Consider the following 21,611-nt stretch of genomic DNA (forward strand, 5'->3'; position numbering starts at 1 on the left):
ACAGCAGCCTGGGAAAAGCCGTCATGTCTCAGTTTACCCTGAGTTTAGCCTGCAAAAAGTCCTTCACAAGCTACCCTACAACCACAGCCAGCTTTGCATCATATCTGCCAGTCCCACCAGCTGGAAAAGAGCCACCACATCTTAAAGGGGATGGCACCTCTGAGGGGGAGACTGCCCAGAAGGGTGGAGAACTTGCTTGAATCTCAGCAAGCCCAAACATCTGCTACAGCTATGAGCAGCAGACTGGAGAGCCACAATCCTTTGTGTACCAGCTTGCAAAGCAGGAAGTGTGATCAGCCACATCCTGCCCAACCCCACTGGCACGGGAGAAGAGGAGCTGCCTGTGCCTGCTCCTCAGCCTGTATGTGCCAGGGAAATTCAGAGCACTATCTGTGCCCTTAATTCAGTGCTGGGATGTGACAGTTTGACAATAGTAAGAGCATACAGAAGTGGTTCCATCTAATTTTGGACTGCAACAGTCAAAATCATCATTAAAATACTTCTTTAAGAATGTTTTTCATGATCACACCACCAAGACATGATTTCTTGCTCAGCAATCCCTCCATTTAATATTTTATGCAGGCTGCAGGATAAATGCAAAGAATGACAGACATTTTATTCCACTTAGCTGAAAGTGCAGGACAGTCTGTGACACTTCAGTTGTCTGTCATGAATAAATCTTTTAATCTCCTGGACAATGACCAAAATTCCCATTAGCATTCTGCAGCACAGCACGGGAGAAAAATCATTGAATATGGGACTTGACAAGGAACGCTAATCAGTACCTAGATCTTTCCATCATAGAATCATATGCATAGACTTTTGTTTTGTTTGAGTTTTTTGTTGTTTGGTTTTGGGGGGAGTTTGGCTTTTTTTCTTACCTTTCTTAGTAAGAATAACACTGCTGTAGAATATCCATTTTTACATTGTGGCATCTAAGATTCTAGTTGTACATTTCGTTTCCCTCACAAGCTAGGTGAACTGCTAGCACTCAGATGGTTTCAGTTGTTCTTACTAAATTCAGGGGAATGTATTGGGAAGGGTTTCCTAATATTAGATTGAAATTATTTGAATCTTAATGTCCTCTTCTTCTTTTTTTTTCAATAATAATACCCTTTTAAGTACTAGGTTGATACCTTGTATCAGTCAAGAAATTCTCTTCCTTAAATCAGTGTTGCTGGAAAGCACGTCATGCACATTACTTATGTCACAGTGCAGAGAATGCAGGAGATACTTGGATTAGCTGTATCATCTCAAATAGCAATAAAAGACTGCAAGAATTCTGCAAAATTGGTAGAATTTATCCTGAATGTACTGTGAACAACAAAGGACTGTCTGTCCCATCTGTTTGGCATTCTCTCTCTGGTCGCCATAAAGGTTTGAAACCTCTTTCACTCCTTAATTCAAACAACTATAGGCTTTTGTCCAAACTGAAATACATCATGACTGGTCCGTAGACATATGTTTGGGCATACATTATACATTACATAACCTTATGCCAGTAAAATTTCTTTTGTGCTCAAGTGCATCAATTTTGGTTAACCATAATTGGGTTTGGCCTATCTGGGTGGTATTTGCTGCAAATGAGCTCTTCCCCGATTTTGCAGCTGCAGTCCTGGAGTGCCAGATTGGAGGCTGGCTGGGTAGTAATCTGAAAAGTTCTTTGTCAGCTAAAGGACCACAGCCAGATAAATTAGAGAAAGGCAAGGCCTTACCTGCCACTGTTTCATGTTTTGCAGTAACTGTCAGGTCTGATGCGTGCTTTTTCATCTTGGAAGCAAAGTGTGACACTGTCTTTCAGTCCTCTACAGGCAAAATTGTCTGTATCTTGGCCTTTCCTTCCAACAGACTCTCAGCATCATGACAAATCAAACAAAGCAATACATACAGATGTCCTTCACAGACCCCTGGTTTCCACAAACAACATAAATATTCAGTGTGTTCCCTCTTGCTTTATTCTAGTACATGTCCCGTTTTGTTTAGGTGGAAGGATCACAGCAGATAAAAGTACCCTAACCTGTTTGGTGATCTGAGGAAAACCAATAAAATCTACTGTCCTGTAGGGGAAAAGGAAGCCGAAACTGAGACTCCATCCTTTTAAAAAGAAGGTGAGAACCCATAACCTCTGAGATAATGCTGGGAAAACCTGCCCATAAAACTTCTCTAGCATGCCAAAAAGAATGAGGTGAGCGTTTCTTTGTCATCCGCCATCCATGCCCTGAGAGTGTCTCATTTGCTTTTCACTGTTAGGCAGTGCTGAGGCTGTAATGTCCCAACACAAATGCTGTCCCTTCACGACGTGGCTGCCTGACATTGAGGTGGCCAACACAAAAGCAAAATAGTCTGGAATTCTGTAAGAGGCAACCTGGGCCTTGCCACACACAGTGTTACTCCAATACTACCCATAAACCTACTGCTTCTGTTGCAATTCCCCCCCTAAATAAGTGGAGGATCATGACAACCTATATGGAATATGGATCTATAGGCATTTAATAAAGCATTTAATCATTTTTCCTGAAGCCTATTTTAAGATAAGTCTTACATATAGGCTGAACCAACCACCTAGGAATACATTCTGCTAGACTAGAAGCATGAAGCTTCTGAAAGAAAAGGTGGTTTAGTGGCATGTATATGTGTGGAAGGACATTGAAATAGAACAGTGGGATTTCAATCAGGAGAATCAGTTTTGGTAATCACAAAGGTTTTTTGTTATCATAGATATTTCTGTATATCAAGGTAAAAGGTATCAGAAGTAGGATTTCTTTCTAGCAGCTCCGCAGATTAGTGTTTTAAATCCTAGGAGTCTGGGGTGAATCCTTGACCTCAGTAGGTGGTTTGCTGTGGACTTCAGAGGAGATAGGGTATCATTCATAGACACTGGAAGAGCAAAGAATCTCTTAAGTCAAAAACTGTGCCTTACAGCCTTCCTACTTTCTTAAGAATATCCTTTCTAATACTATTTATCAAATTAATTTTAAAACTAAGAGGTGAAAAATATCTGTTGACTGTCTATCGTATCCTTCAAGACCTGAATGGTTATTTTTCCTCTATGTGTTTTAAAAATGTGTTTTCTGAGTTTTTCTTTTTGCTCCGGGTTGCAACACTGTGCAAGGAAGGAGTTGGGGCTGTTCAGTCTGGAGAAGGGAAGACTCCGAGGGGACCTAACTGTGGCCTTCCAGTATCTGAAAGGGGCCTACAAGAAGGCTGGGGAAGGACTTCTCAGGATCTCAGGTAGTGATAGGACTAGGGGGAATGGAATGAAGCTGGAGGTGGGGAGATTCAGGCTGGAGGTGAGGAGGAAGTTCTTCACCATGAGAGTGGTGAAACCCTGGAATGGGTTGTCCAGGCAGGTGGTTGGGGCGCCATCCCTGAAGGTGTTTAAGACCAGGCTGGATGAGGCTCTGGCCAGCCTGATCTAGTGTGGGGTGTCCCTGCCCATGGCAGGGGGGTTGGAACTAGATGATCCTTGTAATCCCTTCCAACCATGATTGATACTATGATATCATGATACGATGATACTTCCTATTCTTTTCATGACTGCACTTCAAATAGTTATCCTGTAGTTACTGTTTATCCTTGCTACTTGTATTTGACACTTTATTGTCCCTGAAATCCCAGTACTTGTCATTGCTAAGAATGAAAACAACTGCTCAGAACATCAGCTGATATCTATTAACCATGATTTCAGGACAACTATTCTTCTTTATGCTGGTGGATCATAGGCCTCAGTTTTCACCAATGATCAAAATCACATCCCAGTATAAATTAGGGGCATAACTCCTGCAAATTTCACTTAAAATTACACTAGGGTATGCTGAATTATTCACACTGAAACCTTATACAGAAGGTCAAAAACATTTGGAAATGTGTATCATATGTGATTACATCCCCTGTAAAGTCATGTCTAATCTGCTGGACCACCTGATCCTTTTCCTTATTAGAGATATTTACATTTGGGGCTTTTTAATTAAAATCATGTCTTGCTTAAAACAGTAAGATTTTACTCCTGAATACAATGATAGAATTATATTCTTTTCACAGAATCACAGAATCACCAAGGTAGGAAGAGACCTCAAAGATCATCAAGTCTGACCTGTTCCCCAAGACCTCATGACTAAACCATGACACCAAGTGCCACATCCAATCTCCTCTTGAACACCTCCAGTGATGGTGACTCCACCACCTCCCTGGGCAGCACATTCCAATGGCTAACAACTCTCTCAGTGAAGAACTTTCTCCTCACCTCGAGCCTAAACTTCCCCTGGTGCAACTTGAGACTGTGTCCTCTTGTTCTGGTGCTGGTTGCCTGGGAGAAGAGACCTACCCCCACCTGGCTACAACCACCCTTCAGGTAGTTGTAGAGAGCAATAAGATCTCCCCTGAGCCTCCTTTTCTCCAGGCTAAACAATCCCAGCTCCCTCAGCCTCTCCTCATAGGGCTTGTGCTTGAGGCCTCTCACCCACCTCATTACCCTTCTCTGGACACATTCAAGTATCTCAATGTCCTTAAATTGAGGGGCCCAGAACTGGACACAGTACTCAAGGTGTGGCCTAACCAGTGCTGAGTACAGGGGCACAATGACTTCCCTGCTCCTGCTCGCCACACTATTCTTGATGCATGCCACAATGCCATTGGCCCTCTTGGCCACCTGGGCACACGGTTGGCTCATGTTCTGCCAGCTGTCAGTCAGCACCCCCAGGTCCCTTTTTGTTTGGCAGCCACTCTGACCCCAGCCTGTAGCACTGAGCTCCCCAAGGCATATCGGGGAGCTCCTCAAAGCCCTGGGGAAACACCCTTTACAAACACCTGTAGAAAATCAGTTTCCCAGTCTCTCTAGGCAAATATTTAATGTCTGCTGTTTGACATTAGACATTCCATATGATTTGAGTAAATATCACCATGGAAACATTTAATTATTTATATCTGTGACAGGCTGGGGGGGGTAAGGGCTTAGCCATCAAAGTATAACGGAGTATTATTAAATCTTCAGCACTGTAAAATTCTCTGCTGTTACGTTAGAATATGAAGGTCAAATCTGACTTTAAAATAAATGACAGATTTAATCTTTATTATAACTATGTAACTGTATACAAAAAAAAAAATAGAAATGTGGTATTTGGAATGCAGGAGAAAGAAAATTTCCTGAAGCAAAGCAAAGTACTTCTAATGTATAAAAACTGTTGTAACATATTTTATAGAAGTTTCACCTGTGGATTGAATTTTTATTATGTTGTTTAATTTGATAGGCTCCTTTTCTGACAAGATGCTGAAGATCTGTAACATCTGAAGCTACGAAAGGCAATCCAGTATTCATACATTCAGTATATTCAGCTAAATTAATGCATACAACAACTGATAAATGTTCCAAGCTGTTACGATGGTGCTAAAAGTGTCATCATAAAATAATGTTTTCTTCTGCCAAATTCCTTCTGATAGATCTACCTTCTATCATACATATGGAGACAATTCCTATTCTAACAGGTAACGAAAGTCCTCCACAGCCATAATGAAGCTACAGGAATATAAAAGCCAATCTGATGCATTAGATATGTTATTTATCAAACAGAATCTGTGCCTGTTTCTCTTCTGTTTTGCAGGTTGGGTATTCATTTATATGTGTTTGAAGTGGATGTAAAATTCTAACAAGTTGAGATCTTTATTTCCAGCTCCATACATAGGGGCTGTAGTAGACTTGCTGGAACGAGTCCAGAGAAGAGCAACAAAGTTGGTGAGGGATTTGGAACACAAGCCCTGTGAGGAAAGACTGAGGGAGCTGGGGTTGCTCAGCCTGGAGAAGAGGAGACTGAGGGGTGACCTTATCACTCTCTACAACTACCTGAAGGGAGGTTGTAGACAGGCGGATGATGGTCTCTTCTCCCAGGCAGCCAGCACCAGAACAAGAGGACACAGTCTCAGGCTGCAGCAGGGGAGGTTCAGGTTGGATGTTAGGAAGAAGTTCTGCACAGAGAGAGTGATTGCCCCTTGGAATGGGCTGCCCAGGGAGGTGGTGGAGTCACCACCATTGGAGGTGTTCAGGAGGAGACTTGATGGGGTGCTTGGTGCCATGGGTTAGCTGTTTGGGTGGGTTGGATTGGTTGATGGGTTGGACGCGATGATCTTGAAGGTCTCTTCCAACCTGGTTTGGTTTATTCTAAATAAAGTTTATTCTAAATAAAGTTACATGCAGATTAAGTGACAGCCTGTGATACTAGACAGTGATGAAGCTGGCATACCCTTTGAAGAGTTTCCTCCTAACAGGCATAATTATATCCTAAAGCCATCAGGAATCTTTAAACAGACTGGTACAACATTACATTTGCTAGGTCCCTTAGCATACTTTTTCTTTACTGTATATTTTATGTAATTAGAATCATAGAATCAATAAGGTTGGAAGAGACCTCAAAGATCATCAGTTCCAACCTGTCACCCAAGTCCTCATGACTACTAGACCATGGCACCCAGTGCCACGTCCAATCCACTCTTGAACACCTCCAGGGATGATGACTCCACTTACATTTGGAAGCATTTAGAAATTGTTCAGAGAAATGTCTCTACAGTATTTATGTTCTGGATGCTGACAAATTAGATCTGAAAGCCAATTGCTGGCTACATTTCACACTTGCATTACTCAACATTATCTACCTGTGTATTTGGCTGTCTACCTATGAAGACTTTTTTTATGGCCAAAGAAATGCAATTGTCAGGTCATTGCATAAAATATTTCTATATACTTGGTATTGAATACAAACATAGTGAAAACTCTGTCATTTCCAAAATATGTCAGAAATTTCTTTCTGAGTCATTTGCCTGTCTGATAACATCCAAGTGTAACCTGTCCTGGTTCTTTCTTACAATTACCATTACTTACATATAAATGTTGTCAGAGATTTTGATCTTCAGTGAACACAGTATAAGCAGACTGCCATATAAGCATAGCATCTTAGAATAGTTTGGGTTGGAAGGGACCATCTGGTTCAATTCCCCTTCAGTGAGCAAGGACATCTTCAACTAGATCAGGTTGCACAGAGCCCACTAAATACTGGCCTTGAATGTCTCCAGGGATAGGGATCTTAACAGCTCTCTGGGCATCCTGTTGTGGTGTTTCATCACTGTCACTGTAAAAAAAGTCTTCCTTATATCTAATTTGAATCTCTTTTCTATTTGTTTAAAACCTTTACCCCATTGTAAAGGGCTCTTCTAAAATGTTTGTTCCCATCTTTCTTATAAGCCCCCTTTAGGTGTTGAAAGGTCACAGTAACACTTCCTAGAGCATTGTCTTCTCCAGGCAGAACAACCCCACCTCAGTATCACAGTATCACCAAGGTTGGAAGAGACCTCGAGGATCATCGAGTCCAACCTGTCACCACAGACCTCGTGACTAGACCATGGCACCAAGTGCCACGTCCAATCCCCTCTTGAATGCCTCCAGGGATGGTGACTCCACCACCTCCCTGGGCAGCCCGTTCCAATGACTAATGACTCGCTTGGTGAAGAACTTTCTCCTCACCTCCAGCCTAAACCTCCCCTGGTGCAGCTTGAGACTGTGTCCTCTTGCTCTGGTGCTGGTTGCCTGGGAGAAGAGACCAACCCCTTCCTGGCACAACCACCTTTCAGGTAGTTGTAGAGGTCAATGAGGTCACCCCTGAGCCTCCTCTTCTCCAGGCTAAACAATCCCAGCTCCCTCAGCCTCTCCTCATAGTGCTTGTGCTCAAGGCCTCTCACCAGCCTTGTTACAGTACCTCTCTCAGCTTTTCCTCATAGCAGAGGTGTTCCATCCCTCTGATCATTATTTTGGCTCTTCTCTGAATCCATTCCAACAGGTCCATGACTGGACTCCAGAGCTGGATGCAGTATTCCAGATAGGGTCTTAACAGAGAAGAGTAGAAGGGCAATATCATCTCCTTCAACCTGCTGGAAATGCTTCTTTTGATGAAGCCCAGGACATGGTTTGCTTTCTGGGCTGCAGGTGTTTACATCCAGCTTCCCATCCACCAGTACCGCCAAATCCTTCCCAGCAGGGCTGCTCTCAATTGCATCAGCCCCCAGACTATATTGATAGCAGAGATTGCCCCAGCCTGGGTGCAAGAGCTTACATTTGGCCTTGTTGGTCTTCTTGAGTTTCATGTGAGCCCATTTCTTGAACTTGTCCAAATACCTCTGAATGGCATCCCATCCTTCAGGTGTGTCAACTGCATCACTCATCTTGGAGTCATCTGCAAATCTGTTGAGGGTGCCCTCAATCCCACTGTCTACATCATTGATCAAGATATTAAATAGTACTGGTCCCAGTATAGCAAGCTGAGAGACCATAATATTCTAATTTCTCAAAACACATTGAATTTAAGAGTCCCCAAATAAGTCTCCTGTAGAATGGCAATGAGTCTGGTTCTGAGTGGGACCTCTAGGTCTCAAAATGACACAAAGACAATGCCAGATAAAGTACAAGTTTACTTGTTTTTAAACATCACTGGTTGATTGGTTTGTTAGTTCATTTATTCCTTATTGGATTCTTCATATAATAGTTTTTTTCCCATTTCTCTGAAATGGCTACATTTAAATTAGACCTTTTTTTTTCCTTCAGCACCAAACTGTGCACCTAGGAACATGTTCTTCCCATGAGTTAATTGGTTTCTCTGGTCTTGTATCATGCTCTTCTAACTCCTTTACAACTTGAACAAACATTTGTCTTGACCATTTGTACTTAACTTGTCCCCTGTGTAAGTGTCAAAAAAATGGAACTCTGCCTACATAAGGAACAAAAACCAAAAGCCCTCTCTACTTCCCCTTCAATTCAATGAACAGTATTAGTGGAAAATGTGTATTTTCAAAAGGGATTGTAGAATCATAGAATGGTCTGGGTTGGAAGGGACCTACAAAGGTCATCTAGTCCAAATAAATTTTCAGCACAGGAAAAGTCGTTTTATGGCTCTGTGTGATGGTTTAAGCCTTAACTGGGAGTTAAGAGCTCAGATGGAGGCAAGGATGAGAATCTCTCCCCCACTTCCCCCTCCTCCCTCCCAACAGAGAGGGGGGAAAAAAAGGAAGGAGCAAATCCACCAAACAATAATTTGGAGTTGGCTTGGAAGTAGAGAGGTAAAGAGTTTGCTTTGAACAATATATATATAACAATAACAGGTAAGGTTTACAAGGGCAAGGAACAAGGATGGATGGGAGTGGGACAAAAAAGAATAATACAAAACCAGTCTCTCTCTGAAGGCTGCATGAAGGCAGCAGAGAGAAGGATCAGGACTGACCACGTGGCAGAGGAGCAGGAAAGCAGCCGCAGTAGCTCTCATCCAGGGGAGGCAGGAGCCAAAAGGAGAGCTCAGAGCTGCAATGCCCTGCTTTTCATACCCTAGCTGGGCAGGGAGGGGGGAGTGGAACAGACTCAGCTTCCCAGGGGGAAAATGACCTGCAGGGAGGGCAAAGTACCCACAAGCCTTCCACCCTGCTTTGTTTTTTGTTTTCAGAATGGGCATTAACACACCACACTCTGATCTAATAGTACCAAATGATTGGAGCACACACCCATTATGTATTAGACAAAATCTTTGTTTTTTCAGAGTGCCCAGCTGTGCATATAAATGGACTTTAAGGTTGCTATTGATGAGACTAGGGGTAGAGCAATGCTGCTAAATAAAATGAGTGCCTATGAATGCGTTCCTGGTGTCTTAGTTTCTCTGCAGAGAGTAGCAGTGTTTAATTTAATTAGAGATGTTTCCCAGGGATTGAGCCTGAACACAAAATCAAAGGCACTCACTCTGCCACAGCAAATGCCAGTCCAGAGTTTAGAAAATATCAGCACCTATGAGGGTAGAAAATAGATAGCAGACCTAGGCTGCATAATTGGATGATGGCAGAGCAAAGTGACACAGCTATTTTGGATGACTGCTTATGCATTTCTCAGGCATAGCTTGCTACTGACCAGCTGAAGAATTGTGCCTGTCTACTAATTGTAGGCCAATGCTGTTAAGTATTTAAATCTGAATGGTGCTTTTTGTCCTTGTTGGGTGAAGTGGAGTTTGGACCATGTATCTCCTCTCACTCTGCCTCTTTTGCTGCAGGGAGGAAGGTTTCTGCAGGCCTCAAAGAGGAGCAGCTGGCATCTTACCTCCTCCTGCCAAACACTTAAAAGGGTGGACAAAGGCAAGGATCTCAGTATGTCCTAGGTGACTGCTCACGCAAGTGTAAGGAGAACAGTACCACTGTCTGTCCACCTGCTGAATGCCTCCAACAGCCAAAAAAAGCAGTAGGATTCCAGGCTTTGTGGCTGTGTCTGATTCTAAATCTGCTCTAATAAATGATTGCAGGGCATAAGGGCTGGGGATGGCTCTGTCCATTATGGAGTAGACTGGCCATGACCACTCTACAAAGGCTTGGCTTTGGCTCTTAGCTGGTGTTCCTGTGTCGCAAAGCTATGACTGCATTTGTATATGCTTTTGTTTGGAATATCTCACGCAATCCAAGAGGTGTGCTGAGGCTCAATAAAGTGGTACTTTTACAGCATGAAGTGTGGGGTTTGTGATGCCTGCCCTGGTGTATGCCATCCCAATGCATGCAGGTGTTTTGGGAGGCCAGGACTCATAGGGTGATCTCAGCAGATTCTGCTGGGCAAGGAAGGCCAAGGCTGGTTACAAAGCACAGATGATCCCTCATGAGTAAGGCAGAGCATGGCCTGGGTTTGTTCCACTGACCACGCAGGAGCAAACCAGGCTCGGTGGATTAAGAACCAAACCCAGGCATCAAGTATCTCCCTGGGGATGAGACCAGGATGGGACATGGGCCTGTGGGTGGGCTTGGCCCACTGGGATCTGTAATTGGTCAGGGCAGGGAGGTGTGCAGCTGAAGGCTGGCCCTAGTATGGTGTTTCTGTGGCAGGGGACAATGGTCCCCAGGGGACTGACTTGGGCATCAGCCACGAGCAGGGTAGGCAGCATCTTCAGGTGATGAGGCACAGGCAGGCAGGGTTGGCAATGTTCTCAGGGCCCTGACACAGGCTTACCCACACTGTGTGGGGGAAGGTGATTTAAACCATGCTGGGAGCCTCGGTGGGTCCTTACTCTGGACCAAACCAGCTATCATGGCCAGCAGAGCCACAGAATGAAGCAACATTTCTCAAACAGGGGCAGGAGTACCAGAACCCAGGAGAGTGGCAAGCTGTGCTATCTCACAGGAGGGGAGTATTTATTTTTCTGCTGCTTTAGTTCAATTTTCTGAGTGTAGCTGGGATGCATCCTATAAATTTTTATGAACATTTATGAATTTTTATGCAGTTAAAATGTGCTGTTGGCCAGAGCATTTTTGCTCACTGTCATCAGAAAGACCTACTGGCTGTCCTGACGCAGCGCTGGGCTCATAGGTCTTGGTGTGGTGGTGTACCTTTTGTGAGCATTCAAAGATAGTTATCAGTTAAGTGTGGGAAACAACATTTACTCCAATGGCTGGTACCGCAGTGCCATATAACAGAGACTGGGAGGACAGGGTGGGGTTTAGTAAAGATCCTAGAACCAATATATTTTTTTTTCAAGGTCTGATGTTGAAGAAGTGATCCATCACAGAATCCCAGAATCATAGAATCACAGAATGTTGGGGGTTGAAAGGGACCTCCAGAGATCATTGGGTCAAACTCCCCCTGCCAAAGCAGGGTCATCTAGGACAGGCCACACCAGAGTATGTCCAGGTTGGCTTTAAAAGTCTCCAGAGAAGCAGACTCCACAATCTCTCTGGGCAGCCTGTCCCAGTGCTCCATCACCCTCACGGTAAAGAACTTTCTCATCATGTTGAGGTGGAACATACTGCATTCTAGCTTATATCCATTATTCCTTCTGGCTCTGGCCAGCCTGATCTAGTGTGGGGTGTCTCTGCCTGTGGCAGGGGGGTTGGAACTAGATGATCCTTGTGGTCCCTTCCAACCCTGACTGATACTATGATACTACTATGATACTACTATTACCAGCTGCCACTGAAAAGAGCCTGTCTCCTTCCTCCTGACACCCACCCCTCAGAGATTTATAGGCATTAAGATCACCTCTCAGCCCTCTCTTCTCCAGGTTAAAGAGTCCCAGTTCTCTCTGTCTTTCTTCATAGGAGAAATGGTCATGTCCCTTACTCATCCTTGTAGTAATTCATTGGACTCTGTCCAGTGGATCCCTGTCTTTCTTGAACTGGGGAGTCAAAACTCGATACAGTATTCTAGGTGTGGTCTCAACCAGGGCAGAATAGAGGGGAAGGAGAACCTGCCTGGACCCTCTGGACACACTTTTACTAATGCACCCCAGCATACCACATGGACACATTGCTGTCCATATCTGATTTGAACTATTTTTCAGTATCCTATGAAACCAATAAGGTACATTTCTGCATTCATCACCATAAATAAGGTATGTCTCAGTAACCCTGATAGATCTCCAACATGGACTGTAAGTTTTGTCCAGAGTCCTGGCAAAACTGGCTACTGTCACCTTGAATATTCTGTTTTGCAAGCACAGATACTAATGATGAGACCAGCAGTAGCTTATGGTATTTATGCATTCTGAGTCCTAGATATTGAAAATATGTGAAATAAGAGGTCATTTCACCACTCTGTCTCTCTTTTATTTATATTGACCCCCATATACCCAGTTAAGTCTCGGGGATGACATGAGCAACTACATTGGGAGAGAATGCCATGCATTTGCCTTTTCTAATGTATTTGTCTATCCTGAGCATGTGTGGTCTTCTGTGCCTCAAAGAGAGGGCCTTTGGACTGGCAGGAAGCATTTTTTGTATTACCCCCACAGAAAGAGGGAAGATTTAAAACTGTATAGGCAAACAGCTGGCAGGAAGATTCCTTCCAGAGAAGATAGAATAAACCTTCAGAATAGAATAAACCAAACCAGGTTGGAAGAGACCTTCAAGATCATCGTGTCCAACCCATCAACCAATCCAACCCACCCAAACAGCTAACCCATGGCACCAAGCACCCCATCAAGTCTCCTGAACACCTCTAATGACGGCGACTCCACCACCTTCCCGGGCAGCCCATTCCAATGGCAAATCACTCTTTCTGTATAGAACTTCTTCCTAACATCCAACCTGAACCTCCCCTGGCGCTGCCTGAGACTGTGTCCTCTTGTTCTGGTACTGGCTGCCTGGGAGAAGAGACCATCATCCGCCTGTCTACAACCTCCCTTCAGGTAGTTGTAGAGAGTGATAAGGTCACCCCTGAATCTCCTCTTCTCCAGGCTAAGCAACCCCAGCTCCCTCAGTCTTTCCTCATAGGGCTTGTGTTCCAAACCCCTCACCAACTTTGTTGCTCTTCTCTGGACTCGTTCCAGCAAGTCAACATCCTTCCTAAACTGAGGGGCCCAGAACTGGACACAGGGCTCGGGGTGTGGCCTAACCAGTGCAGTGTACAGGGGCAGAATGACCTCCCTGCTCCTGCTGGCCACACTGTTCCTGATGCAGGCCAGGATGCCATTGGCCCTCTTGGCTGCCTGGGCACACTGCAGGCTCATGTTCAGCCTACCATCAACCAGCACCCCCAGGTCCCTCTCTGCCTGGCTGCTCTCCAGCCACTCTGACCCCAGCCTGTAGCACTGCATGGGGTTGTTGTGGCCAATGTGCAGAACCCGGCACTTGGATGTGTTAAATCTCATGCCGTTGGATTCTGCCCATCTGTCCAGCCTGTCGAGGTCCCTCTGCAGAGCCTCTCTACCCTCCAGCAGATCAACTCTTGCCCCCAGCTTGGTGTCGTCAGCAAATTTACTGATGATGGACTCAATGCCCTCATCCAGATCATCAGTAAAGATGTTAAAGAGGATGGGGCCCAGCACTGATCCTTGGGGCACACCACTAGTACCTGGCTGCCAGCTGGATGTGGCACCATTCACCACCACTCTCTGGGCTCAGCCATCCAGCCAGTTCCTAACCCATCGCAGTGTGCTCCTGTCCAAGCCATGGGCTGACAGCTTGGCCAGCAGTTTGCTATGGGGGACAGTGTCAAAGGCCTTGCTGAGGTCCAGGTAGACTACATCAACAGGCCTCCCCACATCCACCAGGCGGGTCACCTGCTCGTAGAAGGAGATCAGGTTGGTCAGGCAGGACCTGCCCTTCCTAAATCCATGCTGGCTAGGCCTGATCCCTTGGCCATCCTCTAAGTGCTGTGTTATTGCACTCAGGATGACCTGTTCCATGATCTTGCCTGGCACTCAGGTCAGGCTGACAGGCCTGTAATTCCCTGGCTCATCCAACCGGCCCTTCTTATGGATGGGCACCACGTTGGCCAGCTTCCAGTCCTCTGGGACCTCTCCAGTGAGCCAGGACTGCTGGAAAATGATGGATAGTGGCTTGGCCAGCTCCTCTGCCAGCTCTCTCAGCACCCTAGGATGAATCCCATCTGGTCCCATGGACTTGTGGGGATCCAAGCTGCTAAGGAGAGTTCCAACCACCTCCTCATGGAACATAGGGAAACTGTGCAGCTCCCTGGCTCCTTCTGCCAGCTCTGCAGGCCAGCTGTCAGGAAGACGTTCTGTCCTTCTAGTAAAAATTGAGGCAAAGATGGAAGAGCCTGGATCAAATTTCCTACAAATGACTGAGCAATAGTGAGCAGAGCTCTTTGGCAACAAGCCCTTGATAAAGGAAAGTTAAATTTAAGAGTTTCTTCTTTCTAAGTAGAACTAATGTGTGAAACTCAAGCAGATGAGAACTCCTGTAGTAGTTAGAGCATTCGATCTAATCAATTTTAGCATCTTTAATTGTACTATACATTTCATGATTTCCAAAGTTTTACTAATGACTGATTAGTAAGATGAGATTTAACACGTCCAAGTGCTGGGTTCTGCACATTGGCCACAACAACCCCATGCAGTGCTACAGGCTGGGGTCAGAGTGGCTGGAGAGCAGCCAGGCAGAGAGGGACCTGGGGGTGCTGGTTGATGGTAGGCTGAACATGAGCCTGCAGTGTGCCCAGGCAGCCAAGAGGGCCAATGGCATCCTGGCCTGCATCAGGAACAGTGTGGCCAGCAGGAGCAGGGAGGTCATTCTGCCCCTGTACACTGCACTGGTTAGGCCACACCTCGAGTACTGTGTCCAGTTCTGGGCCCCTCAGTTTAGGAAGGATGTTGACTTGCTGGAGAGTGTCCAGAGAAGGGCAACAAAGTTGATGAGGGTCTTGGAACACAATCCCTATGAGGAGAGGCTGAGGTAGCTGGGATTGTTTAGCCTGGAGAAGAGGAGGCTCAGGGATGACCTTATTGCTCTCTACAACTCCCTGAAGGGAGGTTGTAGACAGGCAGAGGTTGGTCTTTTCTCCCAGGCAACCAGTACCAGAACAAGAGGACACAGTCTCAGGCTGCGCCAGGGGAGGTTCAGGTTGGATGTTAGGAGGAAGTTCTATACAGAGAGAGTGACTGCCCATTGGAATGGGCTGCCTGGGGAGGTGGTGGAGTTGCCATCGCTGGAGGTGTTCAGGAGGAGACTTGACAGGGTGCTTGGTGCCATGGGTTAGTTGGTTGGGTGGTGTTGGATGATAGGTTGGACGCAATGATCTTGAATGTCTCTTCCAACCTGGTTTATTCTATTGCAGTTCTTAATTGGTAATTGCTACCATTTCAGACTGTCCATCTCTCTAAGGGAGTAATTGTTGCCCTTTGATGTATTTTGCATGATCTTCCAGGAACAAAGACACTTCATATATGTTTGCCAAGCTCTCAGCAGACCTCATTTCTCTTCATTCCGTTCAATTTCAATTGATCTTTAATGGGAAAATAAGTCACTCTTGCATTTTTTGTGTATCTCATGCCTTTGAATATAGCTTCATGCTGCATTTGCCTTCAAATTTGCCTGAAAATCGATTCTAAACTTTTTCTGGCAGTAGTAACTTCAGAACATTTTAGTGAGAATCAGATTTTCACACCATTTAAACTAAGAATATCAGAAATACTGCCAGTATTGAATGAAATATTGGATAAAGAACTGATTTTAGACAAAGAACTGCTATTTTGGGTGTCTTAATTTTGGAAACAATTGTCCCAGATGTCTAAATATGAGCTCTCATTTATGAGATCAATGAAAGTAAATGGCTTTGCCATCCCTCACATCATTGTCATTTCTGGGGAGAAACTGAAGAGTTTAATACTTGATTGTTTCTCTAAAGGGCATCATCTGCTTGTCTTATTTTCTGTTTGGTTGTTTTTTTTTCCCCCCCCTTCACAGTGTGGCCAGATGAATGTGTCTGACGAGATCTGCTTCTGGAGATAGTAGCTGCCTCATAAGTCAGACAGGTTTGCATCCCACATTACAAAGCGATCCTTGAGACATAACCTGTTGCACTGGCAAATGTTTCAGCTATTATCTGGTAGCAGAGACAACAATGCTGAACATGCCAACTTGCTCCTGTCTGGTTATAGACCTAAAGATGCTTCCTTGTACCAAAATCTTAGGACTAATTTAATAAGTTTAGGCTTGAGGTGAGGAGAAAGTTCTTCACAGAAAGAATTGTTGGCCATTGGAGTGTCCTGCCCAGGGAGGTGGTTGAGTCACAGTCCCTGGAGGTGTTCAAAAGGGAATTGTATGTGACACTTGAAGCCATGGCTTAGTTAGTCATGAGGTGTTGGGTGACAGGTTGGACTTGATGATCTCTGAGGTGTTTTCCAACCTTATTGATTCTATGATTCCATGATTATTACTGTTATATATTTTTTTCCTATTAACTCAGTCTATACAAGCTTAAATATAGAAGTCTTAAAGAATAGAATAACAGGGGAAATTAAACATCAGACTGCATAAATGTGGCCTTTGCTGAGCTCCTGTTGTTAGGGAAGCCACACAATTATCACAGAATCACAGAATCACCAAGGCTGGAAGAGGCTTCAAAAATCATCAAGTCCAATCCATCACCACAGACCTCATGATTAAACCATGGCACCAAGTGCCACATCCGATCCCCTCTTGAACACCTCCAGGGACAGGGACTCCACCACCTCCATGGGCAGCACGTTCCAATGGCTAACAACTCTCTCAGTGAAGAACTTTCTCCTCACCTCGAGCCTAAACTTCCCCTGGTGCAGCTTGAGACTGTGTCCTCTTGTTCTGGTGCTAGTTTCCTGGGACAAGAGACCAACCCCCTCCTGGCTACAACCACCCTTCAGGTAGTTGTAGACAGCAATAAGGTCTCCCCTGAGCCTCCTCTTCTCCAGGCTAAGCAACCCTAGTTTCCTCACCCTCTCCTCATAGGGCTGTGCTCAAGGCCTCTCACCAGCCTTGTTGCAACATAAATATGCAAATCCCAGGAATTTGTGCTTCGTGGGGTCTCATTATTTTTATTTCAACCCTAAATGTGTACAAGGGTACAGACACCATTAATTATTTTAGCATCACAGATCCTATATTTTCAGACTTGACTTAAAAAGATGAAAAGGTTTCCATATCATGGAGAATGAGACTTGAATAAAATGTAATGGTGGAAATGCTACATCCTCACAATGTCTTTTCAGTTCTTTAACGTTGTTTTTTTCCCTAGGGGTGGCAATAGAAAGTTTCAAAGTGGTCTGTTCTTTTAAAAAAATCTCTAAAACTAGGCAAACATCAAGATATATCAAATTACCATTCATATGTCAGCTAAAGGTTCACAAACTGATGCATTCTTAGCATCATGGTAAAATGAGAATGAGGGAGAATTCTCAAAGTTTGATTAAATCTTTCAACGTTCACAGTCTTTAAACTTTTGTTTGCAAATATGCCAGTAGAGCACCACACATTTTCTTTGATTTACAGCAAGCAATACTGTGAGAGACTAAAAGTTTGTCTCTCTTGGTGTGACTCAACAAAGATAAAATCACTTGCTGTTTGCCCAGACAATATGTGTTGGGCAGAGCCACTAGAAGGACTCTTGGAAGGTGCAAAGATAACATTGCTCACTGGGCCACAGCTGGCCTACAACAACGACCCAGCCATTCACGCCTTCAGTACAAGATAATCTCCACCCATCAAGTACCCTGGGAAGGGTGACACAATGGATTCACCACCTGTTTCCTGATGTGTAATGAGTGTGGGGGTTTGTCTGGAGGGAGATGGAGGAGGCGGAGGACCCCCTCCACCCCTCATCCAGATCTCTTGCCCAAACACACAGAAATGCACAGGAAGGGGGGGAACAATACCGGGACATTTACCTAAGGATGTTTTCCTGGCCCCTGGAATTCTTGAGGGACAATACTTGGATACATACCTAGGGACTAAAAACTGTATAAAAGAGTGGAGCAACTACTGGCTTGGGAGAAGGAAAACAGAGATGAAGGAAAACACAGGAGACGGACCATGCCGCTGAGAAGGGAAAGCCCGGGACAATGCTCCTCTACAGACCCAGGCTGCCCAGAGGACCACGGCTCTTCTCCAGCCAAAGCCTCAGCACCGTTCCCATACCAACCCAACATCCCCTGCAGCACCTTTCTTCCACAGACTCAAACTGTCTTGGGGGGTGTGAGGGGCGTGGTAATATAATTCCTTTCCTCTTCTCTCTCTCTTCTCTCTCTCCCTCTCTATTTTCTCCCTCTCCCCTTCTTATGCCCACTTTATTTATGTAATTTATGTAATAAATAGTCTAGCTGTTGATATTTTGGCCTCATTTGTGCCTCCAATTTCACAACACTGGAATATTTAAAAGAACTGTGTCTCCGGAACAAGACAAATACCTAAAGATAATTGCTTGTAGCTGAGTCAAAATGGCAATATTTATAGCCAGGATTTGGTTTTAATGCTGATGGATTCCAAAATTAACCACATCAGGAAGGAGGATTTTGCAAGGTTTCTAGATCTTGCACCAGAAAACATTGTAAACTCTTGAGTATCATTTTCAGTTGTTATAAATTGCTCAGTTTTACCAAAATAAATGTAACAAAAGGGCCTAAAGCCTAGAGCAGAACAGAGAGATTGTGACTGTGTAAAAGCAGACAAAAGAAAAGCAGGCTAATCCTCAGGGTTGAGCCTTACATGTTATGTGCAAGAGAGAGGTCTCAAGTGCTGCAAGCATTTTGCCATAGGGAAAAGCTTCACCTGTAGGGAGGTAGTGCAGCCTAATTATATTACAAGAGCATATTGGCAGGAGTTTGGTGCACAAAATCATTGCAATGTTAATGACAGTAGTAATGACATGACTGCTAATTTTAATCAGTAATGAATGTTATCCTCTGACAACCTTCACAGCAACAGTAATATTCTTATTTTAGAATCTGGGGTTTGAGGCACACTGAAAATTACTTCCCTGAGGGAGGAACTGTACAGCATCTCTTCCCAGAATCATCTCTCTGAGCTGTTTCATGCACTTCAAATTCATCTAAACCCCTTACATTTGCTATGGGCTGAAGAAACAAACTTTTCAAAATGTGAATTAACTTGCTGTCCAGCGGTGTCCTTTTTGTGGATGAGTTAAAATTTCACACCAGACAAAGGAGACAGCAAAGAAAGCCCAGATTCTGTGACCTGAGCATTACAGTGTGTTTCTTTCCTGTGGTGTGATATTGGGTTTGAAATACCTTTGTGAGATGCATCACCCCAAAACTTGCCATATTTTTGCCTATATTGAGCCTATATCTTTAATTTATTTAGAGAGCAGGTTTCAATTCCAGAGTTTTGAAGTGTTTCTTTAAGCAGAATGGGATTTTCTGCTCCAACTTTGTCAAGAGAAAATTCATTACAAGGAAGGCTGTGCATTTGCACCCAATTCTTGTGCTGTCTCCATTGCTGAATATTGGGCTCTGGTCTTTGGAGATCCACCCCACATTTACAGAAAGAGAAAAACAACTTCCACATATCTGGACATCACAATGTTTATCCATCAGAACTTTCTGCAAGCATCCACCAGCAGAAGAATCCTTTTCAGCTCTGTCATTCCCTAAGACTCCTATAATTCCTTCAGCCTCTTATTGGTTCACTTCCTTAAAAATACAAGCACAAGATGGTCCTAGGGTTCAATACTACCACAGAGAATGCTTAGTGGATCCTTGTGCTATCACTGTTAGATCCTGACATTTTCATGAACATTTTACACCCACTGTTTGCATTTAGAATTCCCTCTTCCTCTGATTAATTATATAATGTGATTATTGTTTCTCCTGGAGACATTCTATGTCAAATGTTATATATATATATACATATATTTATACACATAAAATTACATATGCATTATTACACATGTATGTAAAACCTGACAGGGAATAGAGCTTTTACAGATAATTATTTTTAAAGAATAAAAACAACAGCAAATACAAGCTTTTGACTATAACACAACTCCAGCTCTCACAGTACATGAGCACACTCTGTTGGATTGTTCTGATAATGACTGTGCACAGGATATGGTTTGAAAGAAGTGAAGCCTCTGTTCACAAGAAAAGTTAAGGCTGGGGTCAGAGTGGCTGGAGAGCTGCCAAACAGAAAAAGACCTAGGGGTGCTGACTGACAGCCAGCTGAACATGAGCCAGCTATGTGCCCAGGTGGCCAAGAAGGCCAATGACATCCTAGCATGCATCAGGAACAGTGTGGCCAGCAGGAGCAGGGAAGACATTGTGCCCCTGTACTCAGCACTGGTTAGACCACCCCTGGAGTACTATGTCCAGTTCTGGGCCCCTCAGTTTAAGAAGGACATTGAGACACCTGAATGTGTCCAGAGAAGGTCTACAAGGCTGGTGAGAGGCCTTGAGCACAAGCCCTATGAGGAGAGGCTGAGGGAGCTGGGATTGTTTAGCCTGGAGAAGAGGAGGCTCAGGGGTGACCTTATTGCTCTGTACAACTACCTGAAGGGAGGTTGTAGACAGGCGGATGTTGGTCTCTTCTCCCAGGCAGCCAGTACCAGAACAAGAGGACACAGTCTCAAGCTGCAGCAGGGGAGGTTTAGGCTGGATGTTAGGAAGAAGTTCTATACAGAGAGAGTGATTTGCTCATTGGAATGGGCTGCCCATAGAGGTGGTGGAGTCACCATCACTGGAGGTGTTCAGGAGGAGACTTGATGGGGTGCTTGGTGCCATGGTTTAGTTGTTTAGGTGGGTTGGATTGGTTGAGGGATTGGATGCAATGATCTTGAAGGTCTCTTCCAACCTGGTCTATTGTAGTCTATTCTAGTCTAGTCTAGTCTAGTCTACATGGCATTAAGAATTCACCAAGGCCAGCTCCAACTCAGAGCAGCAGGCCAACATAGGGCTGACTGTTAAAGTACTGTTGAAACACTGAAGTAAGCTCTTGGGGAAAACATGCAAGTGAGACGCTATCAAGAGCAAAGCATCTTGACACTAGATCACTAATATAAAATGCCCTCTTACCAGAGCAAATATCCACACTGGAAATTGTTGCCATAAGTTATAATTATGGCAACTAGGAAAAGAAAAACTTAGTTATTGCCATTATTTCTGTGGAAATAGGAGAATATAAAGATTTTGATTTACAACTGGTATTTAATCTCAGGTTTAACTTTTATAATAGGTAATGATCATGAAGTTTTTTCCTTTGAAAGGTAAAACATATGGCCCTTGTCAATGTTTTTTAATAGAATAGAATAGAATAGAATAGAATAGAATAGAATAGAATAGGACAGACCAGGTTGGAAGAGACCTTCAAGATGAACATGTCCAACCCATCACCCAACA

Source organism: Melanerpes formicivorus, unplaced genomic scaffold, assembly GCF_026170545.1.
Source record: "Melanerpes formicivorus ecotype bairdi unplaced genomic scaffold, bMelFor1.0.p_v2 SCAF_290, whole genome shotgun sequence".
Taxonomy (NCBI): Eukaryota; Metazoa; Chordata; class Aves; order Piciformes; family Picidae; genus Melanerpes; species Melanerpes formicivorus.